Source organism: Octopus bimaculoides, chromosome 1, assembly GCF_046866305.1.
Source record: "Octopus bimaculoides isolate indiv1 chromosome 1, ASM4686630v1, whole genome shotgun sequence".
In the NCBI taxonomy this organism is placed as follows: Eukaryota; Metazoa; Mollusca; class Cephalopoda; order Octopoda; family Octopodidae; genus Octopus; species Octopus bimaculoides.
The window spans coordinates 54,441,268-54,454,701 of NC_142928.1; the positions used below are offsets into that span (position 1 = coordinate 54,441,268).

The 13,434-nt window shown below is 36.1% G+C and overlaps 1 long non-coding RNA gene across 1 annotated transcript in view; it reads right to left on the reverse strand.

Moving 5' to 3' along the window:
* Positions 1–2,953: 2,953 nt before the first annotated feature.
* LOC128247361 (uncharacterized) overlaps positions 2,954–13,434 on the reverse strand; it is a 287,988-nt gene continuing 277,507 nt past the window's right edge. The window contains exons 2-3 of the long non-coding RNA XR_008263764.2: positions 7,981–8,154; positions 2,954–3,644 (exon numbers count right to left, since the gene is read on the reverse strand). This is a non-coding gene — a long non-coding RNA (uncharacterized LOC128247361). The remainder of the gene's footprint in view (positions 3,645–7,980; positions 8,155–13,434) is intronic.

Below are 13,434 nucleotides of genomic sequence, written 5' to 3' on the forward strand. Positions count from 1 at the left end.
CTTAACCACACAGCAATGCATGCGCTTATAAGGTATAAAAACTAAACATCTTATAATAAGCTTATCTTAAAACAATCTTAGACTTCTAGTCATATAAAAAACATACTTATTCTTTTTTGTTTCGTACTTTTACCTTTCATTCATTTATTTTGCTCACTACTTCTTTTATATTCTTTTTTTTTTATTGTTTTCCCTTGTTTTCTGTTATCTGTTTATAATCTCTCATTTTTTAAATTTCTTTTCCCCCACCCGCTGCCATATGTCAAGCGTGCATTGCCTACAGGGAAGTAATTATGAATGATGGAAGGATTACACCTTTTACAACGCGGAAAAAAAAAAACAAAAAAAAAACAAAATAACAAAAACATATTTATGAAACCTGTAATAGCAACAGGTGTAGAATTCCTGTTAATAATACTATCACTGTTCGAAAATCTTTTCTAATATTGTATAAGTTGTCGTTGAGGCTGTTATTGTTGTTTTTGTTATTTTTCTTTGAATTGTTATCTTTTTCTAAATCATGTCCTTTGTGAACTGAACTTCAACTTTAAAATTATTCAGCGAATGAACGACCATTTAGGTTATTAACATTGAAATTCCAGCATACCCAATACCAACTAACTCCCTGACATAGCTTTCGTGATGTGCTTACTAAATACGCTTTCCAGACGATCATTAATTGTCTCTTGAGCTAACACACGAATCTCCCTCTGACAGCCCAAAACAAATTAACCCAGTGTCCATAAGATTTTTTTTTTCTTCAGAAATGACATTGAAATGACAAGTAATCGATATATTCCTCATCTCTATCTTCTTCCTCATTTCATTAGTTCAACGAAGATATTTTTGTTTTACTATATAAAACAAAAGTGTTCATTAAAGAAAAATATCAGAAAATGAAAGAAGAGCGATGTAGATTGTTTGAAGCCGTTCTCTTCTGATGAAGTGCCTTTGTGCCTGAAATATATAAATATTACTGAACTTTCCCTTTTCACATTGTTAGAAGCTCCCCATCTTCATAATTACGAAATATTTAAAAGTATTTATAAGCGAATTCATTTAGAAGCGGCTTTTCGAAAATATGGTAAGGTTGTGAAAATTGTTCTAACATGGTTATATTGTCTTAATCGTATTGTCATTATATTTTTAAAATCTACTCCAATTCATTTCTGTTGAGATGCATATACATCATATTATATTTTATGTCTGAATAGAATTTCAGAAATCTAAGTGTGTATGTGATGCGTGCACGTGTGTGTGTAAGGCGATGAAAATGTTTTCGAACACAGTGAAGCAGAACACTTGTGCGCAGCGCATGATCTATAGGAATACCGCAAATTTTTGAAGCGAATCGGTAAATGCAAGGATATTAAGAAAACCCAAGTGCTTTTCAATGCACCGCATCAGTGGATGTGTATTCCTTTGAAGCAAGTATAATGCATGAAGCCACATCTGTTTAAAAGCAATTTTAGTATCCGATATACATACACGGATACATACATATATGTGTGTGTGTGTGCGTGTTTATGTGTGTGTTTGGAAATGTGGGTGTGTATATATATATAATGAATATATATGTAAAGTGGACATATAAATATAATGAATATATATATATAATGAATATATATATATATATATATATATATATATATATATATAGGCGCAGGGGTGGCTGTGTGGTAAGTAGCTTGCTTAACAACCACATAGTTCTAGGTTCAGTCCCACTGCGTGGCACCTTAGGCAAGTATGTTCTACTATAGCCTCGTGAGTAGATTTGGTAGACGGAAACTGAAAGAAGCCCGTCGTATATATGTATGTATGAGCGTGTATATGTTTATGTATTTGTGTTTGTCCACCCAACATCGCTTGATAACCGATGCTGTTGTGTTTACTTAGCAGTTCGCCAAAAGAGTCCGATTTAATAATTACTAGGCTTACAAAGAATAAATCCTGGAGTCGTTTGCTCGACTAAAGGTGGTGCTCCAGCATGGCTGCAATCAAATGACTGAAATAAGTAAAAAAATAAAAGAATATATATATATATATATATATATATATATATATATATATATACATATATATATACAAGAAAATAACCAGCCGAAATTGCAAGGATAATCTGGATCTCGACTGAAGAAAGAAAACTCCGAATGACCTGTCTGTGTTTTTTTTTGTATCGTTTATCTGGATGTTTTGTGTTGTCCCATTCTGTATTATTTATATATACGTATATACATGTATATATATATATATATATATATATATATATATATATATATATATATATATATATATATTGATCCATGTTTACCCAACTCTTTGACAACAGCAGTAGAACAAGACAGTGATTAGATGTAGGAGAGTCACCTAAACACTGCCCAAACCCACCATTGCACCCTAGAAAGTTAGTGGTCACTGTATGGTGATCTGCGAAGGGAGTTATTCATTATTCATTTTTGTAACAAGGCAAAACGGTAACAGCAGCATCGTATTGCCCGGAAATTGATTGTATGCGTGAGGATTTGAAAAAGAAGCAACCTAGACTAGTGAATAGAGATGGCGCAATTTTGCTTCGCGACAATGCACGTTCTCACACTTCTCAAGTGCGGTCCAAAAGTTGCAAAGCCTGAATTATGAGATTTTGCAACATCATCCTTATTCCCCTGATCTCTCACCTACTGATCATCACTTATTTAAGCAGTTTGCGCTTTTCATAAGTAATATAACATTCTTAAATAGAGGAGAGGTAATTGAAGCATTCGGACAGTTTATCACGACAAAAGATGAATTTTTTTTTAAAGATGGAATATATGACATAGAGAAAAGTTGGGTAAACATGGATCATACTTTGATTACATATATCATTTCTCTAAAACTTCTGAAACATTTTACTATTATCTTTCAAATATATTTCTTGTGAAACAGTCTAATATGATGATGATGATGATGATGATGATGATGATGATAATAATAATAATAATAATAAAGGGTATAATCATTAATAATTTTACCAGGTGGTCAGCGCGAAAATAAAAACCTCAAAGGTAAATTTTACAAAATATTTTATAATTATATACGTAATTATAACAAGGGATTGGCTTTACGCCTCACCACGCACTGTAGAAATAAACGCCAAATGCCCTATTACCACCTTAAAATCTCCGAGAATAACACACTACACTGTAGGCGAGCAGAAGAAAAATAATGAATCAACAACGTTTCGGGTAACCGCGTACAAAATCCTGTTTCAAGCTTAAAGTAAAGAAATATTACCCACTGCTCTCATCAGCGACGGTATTCCATAGCCTAAATTTACGAGTATCTCAAAATATGCATGCGAGCTGCGACGTCGCATAACCAATATACATCCACACTCGTAGAAATATACTACAAAGAAGAATTCACATCTTTCTTTTATGAAGGAAGCCTGTCATGTGTGTGTGTGTGTGTGTGTGTATGTGTGTGTGAGAGAGAGAGAGAGACAGAGAGAGAGAGAGAGAGAGAGAGAGAGAGAGAAAGAGAGAGAGAGAGAGAGAGAGAGAGAGAGAGAGAGAGAGAGAGAGAGAGAGAGAGCGTGTCTTTTTGTTTGTTTGTCCTCCATCACTGCTTGACAACCGGTGTTGCTGTTTTTACATTCCCGTAACCTATAGAAAAAATAAAAGTAATAGGGTCGGTTAAAAGCATTCAAACAATATCAGTACGGAATAACTATTATGCAGTTACTCTTACAAACTGTTTTTAGTCCGAAATTTCAAGACAAAAAAGGAAATCTTCCGCACTACATCTGATCTACCACATCGTTGGGCGCATATTAGTTTAAGTTGGCGTGCGTTAATGCATCGGACAAAATGCTCAGAACTGTAAACTAGTAATATAGTTTCGTTCACTGAAAAATTACTCTTTATTCAAGAGTACAGCATAATTGATAAGCTTCACACTCAGCATGAAGCTACAGTTTTAAAGCCAATATTTTATTATTTTACTCGTCAACAAAATTTTCTTCTGGTATTTCTGTCAAAACTGAATTTGGTTCAGATAAATATTTATCTAAGTAACTTCCTAACATATTGGTTTCTTTACATCCCAGATCTAACTTATTTGTCGTTACTTCAGAGAAAAAATGCGACTCTGTTTCTTAATTTTATCATCCTCGCTTATCACCTTGTTAATCAAATAGGTTTGATTCACATAGTGAAACACACTAATCAGTCTGGACGTATAAACTAACGAAAAAACCAGCCCGCCAAACAACCAGCCTGACAGCTAACTAAATAATTAGCCAGCAAGCCAACACGAAGATACTGTTTTACTTTAAACAACTCCACGGACGACGAGGCGGTGCCGCCACCATTACAAACAATTCTATCGTTACCATCCTCCAAATACCGCCAATCAAACTAACAGTTGCCGTCGTCGCTTCACTACCTCTGTACCCCACCTCTCTCTTCTTTGCTTCCTCTCCTTCTTCACTCTATCACCATAGTCAGCGACGCTTCCGCCAACATTAATATCTTTGATGCAGTGGAATCTGTTTGAAACCGATGCCGAAGCGGCTTGGTTCATATTACTTATGATGTGCTGATGATAATCTTTGTTGAAATTCAAGCGGGTCCCTCTGCTCCTTTGATTAATGTCGAAGCGGGTGGTTCAATCCTGCCTCTATTAGTAACACTATACGCACGTATTAACGCACGTGCATCGGACTTCATAAAAGAAGCTTTGATTTGGATTGTAACATTTAACATTGTTTAAACAAGCATCCAGTAACGAATATCCTCGTTACCAGCCAATTTGAACTCGACGTCCTTTAGCTAGGAATACCAACTTGTGTGCAAGTCGACTATTCAGCTTATTAGTAGTTTGACTATTTGATAGAAACTACACTAGCTTAGTACTATTGATTCCCCAAGGTCCTTTACTTCTATCATCTTTACGTAAGTCATTTGACTGCGGGCATGCTGGAGCACCACCTTTAGTCGAGCAAATCGACTCCAGGACTTATTCTTTGTAAGCCTAGTACTTATTCTATCGGTCGCTTTTTGTCGAACCGCCAAGTTACGGTGACGTAAACACACCACCATCGGATGTCAAGCGATATTGGAGGGGGGGGGACACAAACACAGACACACAAACACAAACACAAACGCACAAACACACACATATATATACATATATACGACGGGCGTCTTTTAGTTTCCGTTTACCAAATCCACTCACAGGGCTTTGGTCGGCCCGAGGCTATAGTAGAAGACACTTGCCCAAGGTGCCACGCAGTGGGACTGAACCCGGAATCATGTGGCTGGTAAGTAAGCTACCTACCACATGTGCCTATTCATTCTTTAAATGCACTTAAACAGATATTCTTATATTGGTTTCAAATTTTGGCACAAGGGAAGGACTCCAGTAATCAACTGGTACTTGTTTCATCGATCCGAGAGGATGAAAGGCAAAGTCGATCTTGGCAGAATTTGAACTATAAACGTAGAGACTGATGAACTGCCGACAAGCATTTTGTCAGCTCGACGCATTAACAGAAATTCTTATAATAACGTGAGTAGTGTATACGGTGACCGGTAATAAAGTCACAGGAAAAAAAGTCACAGTAATAAAGTCACAATTTTGGCTAGAAAAAAAAAGTCACAATTAATTTCTGGTGGCCGGTAATAAAGTCACAGGAAAAAATTCACAATTAATTTATGGGATCCGGACAAAACCCCCCTAGGACAAAACCTCTTCAGATACCCCCCGGGACAAAATATCTGTGACTTTTTTTTACTTGGATTCGTGTATACATACAAACATACAGAGGTTTGAACTAGTAAAAGTTTGTGCGTGTGTAGTTTCGAATTTTGGTTGAAGGTAAGCAATTTTGACGGGAGATGGTTACATCGACACTAGTTCATTAGCTTATTTTATCAAGCTCGAGAAGATGAACGGCAAAGTCGAAATCGGCGGCATTTGAACTTAGAACATACCGAATCTGAAGAAATGCAGCTAAGCATTTCCCGACGCGCCAACCTTTCTGCCACCTCACCTTTTTTTTATGCTTTCAAATTTTGGAACACGATCACCAATTTTAGTGGGAGGAGATCAGACCGATGTATGTATTGAGGTCGATTATATTAACTCCAGTATAAAATACTAATCAAAGACCTGGGTTCGATCATAATCGACTCTAGTACTTGACTGGTGTTTTATCTTATCGACCGTAGAGGGATAAAAGTAAAAAATGACTCTGCCGGAATTTGAAGTCAGAAGGTAATGCAGCTGAAGAAGTTCCGTAAAGCATGTTGTCCGGCACTAATGATTCTACCCAGTTTCTCCCCGGGCTCACATATATAGTTTGTGCTTTACATCTTTCTCTCTTTACATACACTCGGATACAGTATCTTATAGAATTATATGACTGTCCACATGTTGCGTTTATAAGCAGTGGAATGATACATTGAATAAAACTGCATGTAATGATAATTAAAAAAAACAACATAATTCTAAATAATTCCATTAAAAACGAGAAACGAAAAACAATGCAATTTATGTGTTGTGTGTGTGTGTGTGTGTGTTCGCGCGCGCTAAGGAGAGAGAGTCTATATATAGGGAGTTGATGACGGGATTTATGTTTCATATGCTTGCTTGTGAATATTTTCTATTTTGAGGTTTCGTTATTCTGAGTTGTACATTCTTGTGATGCTGAATATGTTTTAGGGGTCATGCTTCATGGTGCTTACATATAATTGACATCGCATGATTGTCTACATTGATAGCCTTATTATGCTAGGGTAATACTTAATGATTGGATCTATTTCAAAACGGGGGCACCAGTATTTTCTTAACTAAACACTAACGAAACACTTTGAAACTTGGGACACTAGTAGAATTTGTCATATAAAACATCTTTTACTCTTAGTGTTCTTAACAAAAAAAAAACGTACATCGCAAGTTATTCCATATTAAAGTTGTCGTATTTCTGTAATTTCAACCAATCACTGACGTCTATTCAGCTGAATAGAGTTACTGCTGGGCGGTCATAAAAATGTTATTCCCTGTGACATATTTCATCCGGTTTAATCGTAATTTATACGCATATATTGTTTATATAATAAATTACGCTGTGCGTATCTATGTGTGTAACAATTTTAGAGTTCAGATTCTAGAGTTAGGGTTAGTTTTAGGGTTAGGGTTAGGGTTAACAGTCTAGTTAGGGTTAGGGTTAGGGTTAGGGGATTAATACGATATACACCGTTACAGCGCTAACTGTTTTCAACTGAATAGACGTCAGTGATTAGTAGAAATTATCGAAATAAGACAATTTTTTACATGAAATAAATTCGAATACAAATTTTTTTTTCTGTTCTATAACACTAAATAGATAAGTATACGAAGTTTGAAAGTCTTTCGGTACCAAAAACACTACGTAAAACATTAATGAAAACTGGTGCCCCCGTTTTGAAATAGATCCTAATGATTTCTAGTTTTCGGAGGTTTTACATATTAGGTATATAAAACATAAATGCGAATTTGCAACAATACCTAGATTACATATTCCACGGCTACCCCCCAAAAAAAACAAAGCATGCACACACACGCACGCTCGTAAGCATGCACACACACTCACACGATATGATAGACACAATATCTTGTTTATATAATTTGTTTCCTACGTACGTTTCACCATTGTTGTTATTTGCATTCTCTCCAGCTAGTGTTCCAACTGCAGTTGGATGCTGAATTACGGTAGTTCGTCAAGAGAACTGGAAGTAGTCTCTACATAAAGCTCTAAACTCGCCAGTAGCATTCGTACATCTAACTGTTCACACAAGAAAATGCCATGTCCGTGTGTGTGCGCATGTGTATGTGTGTGCGTGTATGTGTGAGCGTGTGTATACATGTGTGTGCGTGTGTGTGTGTGTGCGCGCACTCACACATCACATATTTGTACCCTCATGCACATAGTAGAGACTATACTAACATAATACATACTATAACTGAGACATTTTCTCTGTCAACTTCGCTGTGAAGATATCGGTAACCCAGTTTTCCGTTCATTTGTTTCCTTGCGTTTCTTTACTTCCGCTACCAATGTTTTGTTTATATTTTCCCTCCTCTCCGCTATAAAAGCCGAGCACCAACAAACAAAACAAAACAAAACAAAATCTGAAAAATATAAAATGAAGGAAAAGTATTTTAAACAAAATATTCGGACCTTTGATAAGATCACTATCTGGAAGATGAATGATATTAATGAACGGAAATTTTTTTTCTCTCATTCGAAATGAAAATAAAAAATCGAAGGAAAGAAAAAGAAGGAATGAACGGGGGGGGGGGGGGATTAATATAATCAGAAAAAAAATAGAAAAATAAAGGGGAAAAGAAGGCTGAGTAGAGAAAAAAAATTGGGAGATGGAATAGCTTGTCAGCGAGTCATGGTAAGATAGCAGAAGAGTAAGAAGGTATATGGCGGGCACAGAGAGAACGAAATAGAATGTGGGGCACACAGAATGAAAAAGAATGAGAGAGAGGGAGAGGGAGAGAGAGAGAGAGAGAGAGAGAGAGAGAGAGAGCGAGGTGAGGGAAAGGAAATGAGGAACAGATAGAGGCGTATTCATACTAAGCATGAATGAAAATAGGTAGGGTATTTTATAGTGAGCAAAGGGGAAAAAACGGGAGTGAACTAAATAGAAAGTCAGGCAGGAATAGAAAGGAAATTGTATGAAAGCGAAAGAAAATATAAAAATTGAGGATTGGGAAGACGGAAAGAAGAGACGATAGAGAAAAGCGGAGAAAAAAAAAATTAATAAAGCAACAAAATTATAAGCAAAGAAAAGAATGAAAAAAAGGAAAATAGAGAAAGGGGTGGTTAGAAAAGACTGAGAATCAAACGTGAGGAAAGGAATGTATGAAAAGAAAAGACGAAATAAAAGGGAAAGGAAAGGTGAGAAGAAACTGAAACTGAAAACAGATGAGATGAAGGAGGAACAAAAGAGGTGTGTGTGTGTGTGTGTGTACAAAGCATGCAAATAATTTGGTTGATGTGGTAGCTTTCCGAATTCAATCAGTTACCTTACTCCACAAATCTTTGGAGTTACTGTCAACAAAATTTTAACATTCGATTTTACTGAGCCCTTTAAGGCAGAGATCTATCAAAAGTCTGTAGTAACTGAATTAGACTTATTATTTCGGTTTCTCTGTCGATCTTCCTCGTCAGCGAAATCATAAGGATTGATTGAAGTCGAATTTTGCGTGTAATATAAAGGTTTTCATTCGAAAAAATAAAATCCGCGTAGTAGCTGGGGGAAAAAAAAAAAAACCGGCGAAGATTTAAAATGTTTTCAAATAATTTTTGTGTTAAGTGAAATGGGATATTATCAAAATCATCTGACACTGAAAGGCTGCCAATGTTCTCTGCCACGTTAGTATCACATAGCATGGAAAAACTGCTAAAATGGAAAGCAGTGGCTGTACTGAGAGAGGTGGAAGAAAGAAAATATTAAGAGAGGTGACTCAGATATATTGATGAATGGTTGAGTGAGTGAATGAGTGAGTGAGTGAGTGAGTGAGTGAGTGAGTGAGTGAGTGAGTGAGTGAATGAGTGAGTGAGTGAGTTAGTGAGTGGGTGAGTGAGTGAGTGAGTGAGTGAGTGAGTGAGTGAGTGAGTGAGTGAGTGAGTGAATGAGTGAGTGAGTGAGAGATACTTTGAGAGAAAGAGAGATAGAAAGGGAAAGAGAAAAAGAGATAGAAAGGGAAAGAGAAAGAGAGATAGAAAGGGAAAGAGAAAAAGAGATAGAAAGGGAAAGAGAAAGAGAGATAGAAAGGGAAAGAGAGAGAGAGGGTGGAAAGAGAGAAATACAATAAGTGAAATATGCAATATCAATTCCATTCTCATTTCTATTTCGGTCCCATTGAGATCTCTCGATTTCTATGAATGAGAATGTTGTACATATTTGTTTTTAAAGGTGTTCTCCATTAGCCTTATGTTGTTCTTTTCTATACTATACTTATCCAAGCATAAGCTATTGAAATTGCATGCTAGTCTTTGGTTCCAATGCATTTCTATTTATCTAACCTCTGTGCAATGCTTCTGTTAATTAATACTAAATACATAAACATATACGATGAGCATCTGCACAGTTTATCAACCACGTATTCAGCTCACAAGGTATGGTAAAGGACACTTGTGTAAAAGCTGCTCTTGGGAAAAAAACTTGGAGCGACTTGTTTCGGAGCAATGTTCTTATTAGAGAATTTGTGATCTGAAGGTTAATAGGGAAGTTTAATTTTTTTTGTCTTTTTCTCCATAAGTTATCCTTGTTCGAACATATTCAATGGGCAAAGATATTCTAGACTTTATAATTCCCGTCTATGCCTTATCCCAATTTACCGTTTAAAATGGTAAGGTATGATTTGCGAGATTTTTAGCTGCTGTTTCTGAACATCTTGTGCACTCACAGGTGCCCTTGTGTTTGTGTATTCCTCTCACCACCGCTTGACAACTGATGTTGAATTTTTTCAGATCGATGTAGCAGAGAGGTTCGGCAGAAGAGATCGACTGAGTAAGTACCAAACTTAAAATTAAGTACTGGGGGCGATTTGTTCGTCCACATTCTTTAACTTTAAGGTGGTTCCCCAGCATGGTCACAGTACAATGAATGAAACAGGCAAATGATAAAGATGAGCACTTTCGCAGGTAGGAAATTTTAAAAAAATCTTTTCGAGCTTAATAATTTTCAGAAAATTTGCGAAAGACAAGTGATTAAATCATCTAATAAAAACAAACTAAAACAGCTTAGCAATTTTATGTCATAATACAATATCATTGAAAAAAAAAATCAACAACTCATTTTTAATGCAAGTCACATTTTGCAAACAACGTGAACCACTGGGCGCCATCATGTTCTTTCTGAGTATTTAATCCTATAAATATACCTTTCTACACATATGTCATAATAACATGAAAATCATGGGAATTCCGCTGCGATGCATGCAGTGACACCCTCTCGTAATGCTCCGACACATTAACATTCAATATTCAACGATCAGCTAATAGGAGAATGCCTTACATTGAGCCAAGGCAAAAACGACTAAAATGTCGGTCTGCCTACTTACCGTTGGCGACCAAAATGTTTTGTCCGCAGAAGGGTTAATACATATATCATTCAACTAAATCCTTCAGTACTCTTCGTATCCATGGGATCATGTTGCTGCAACACAAATAAACATCTCAGATAAACCGATCATTTGGCCGATTGGCCAAAAATCAATCACCAACGGGCTTGACTCCAACTATTAGTTTACATATGCTCTGGTATCTTCTGAAGAAGAAAAACTGCGTATACTCTTAGAGAGAATACGCACTGTTTCTTCTTTCTGCGTCTTTTATTACTAATACAATGGCCTTAGCTCAACAGAATTACCTTATCACATATCCTTTCTACCCATGCCAATTCTTTTCCCAATCTTTTTTCATCCCAGCAACATTATTGTGCATATTACATTTACATACATATATCCAGACAGGCATGCGTATATGCCAAAAGAAACAAAACAAAACAAGACTGAAAAAAAAAAAACTCCCAAGAGTTTTAAGAGTTAAACAGTTATCAATCTACTGAAGTTAAGCCAGTGAAGAAAAATCACTGACTTTAAACCAAATACATTGGGGAGCAGCATGGTTCTAACTTTTCAGAGAAAACTGAGATTGCGTGTAATATTTTTTCATTTTGCATGCAATGCTAAATTCTATTTGTTGAGAAAGAAAGAACGAAGGAAGGAAAAAAAGAAGTGGTTGAAGAAATTGATAATAGTCGGATAAATATGCACCATTTCGAGGACAAGTAAAAAGAAACATTGTAGTATATAAAGACAATAAGGATAACGAAAAAGGAAAAGGAGAGAAAACATTTAAGACCAGCATTAACTACAAAGTATTAAGAGAAGCCCCCACCCACCAGTAAAACATGGAAGTATGCAAAAATGAACCTAAGCAAATAGGCAAATAGCTTCTCACGACAGAAAAAAGTTACACACGCACGCACACACGCACACACGCGCGCGCTTATATATATACATACATCACAGAACACCATATATATATATATATATATATATATATATATATATAAGCACACATAAATTTGTGTGTTGGATGAAAAGGAAATTGTAAAGCAGATTACAATGAAGGTATATATTACGATGAAACGAGAGACATGAATGATTAACTATAAACAATGTTTTGGCAGTTGTCAATTGTGGATCTATTCTTCTGTCGTCATGTAAAACATGAAAAGTTCGATAACGATTTCTTAGCGAGAGTATGAGAAAAAAAAAAAAGAAAAAAAAAGAGGAAGAAATACTAACTGCAAAAGCTGTTTTGGTTAAGCATAGAAATGGAATGAGAGAATATCTCTCTTATGAAAGGCAGTACATTTATTTTTATGAATAAAAGTCTTAGTATTAAGATTGATATAGTTAATATCGAGGTTTAACATTGCAGGTTAGAGTAATAAAGAATCATAGGGTAATTGTCAGGGCCGGCTCAAGGTACAGGCAACTCGTGCTAGGGGGTGCCGAGGAGGGTTTGACAAAGACAAGAAAATTTCCACGACCGTTAGTCTGTACACACCGAAGTTCAGCTTGCCTGGGGCGCCAGCAAACCTAGGGCTGGCCCGCGAATTTTTTTTTTTCCATGAGAGTTCTGGATCCCAGTTATGAACTCATTTGCATACAGCCAATCATAGCTCAACTATTAAACTAGTGTGCGTTATAGCAAAATCTGTTCTAAACGGATTAATAGGAGTGACCGATGATGCCATAAGTGTTGCCAATTTGCGTAATTTACTAGAAAATGTAAATGAGTGTAGTTTCCTAATTTTTGACTGATTTTGTACATTCCTAATTTAAAATATTGGTATTGATCTGGAAACATCGTAATCAATATGGCGTTGGGATCTTTCTGATTTGGCGGACACCATTTTTTATTTAGTGTGTTTTCTACCGAAACACTTTAAAACTTCGTATACTTGTATATTTTGTCTTATAAAACAGAGAAAAAATTTTATATTCGAAGTTATTTCATGTTAAAAGTTGTCGTATTTCGGTAATTTCAACCAATCACTGACCAATTACTGCTGTGGATTGTCAACAAGACATTGTGGCGGTGTAATGGGATCTTTTCCGTTGAATAAAATTAGTGCCGTTGTTTGTCAACAACAACTATCGGCAGTACTGTTATTTATGACATCGTTCGTGCGTTTGTACTGGTTTTAGCTTTAGGGTTTTAGGGTTAGGGTTAGGGTTAGGGTTAGGGTTATGAGTATTTTTGCCAAATTTGGTGAAAATTTTGTGGCGGTGTATTGAACAGATTTTCACGCGCACAAACACACACACACAAACACAACATAGCCACACGCATGCGTACGTGCAGAGATATACACATAA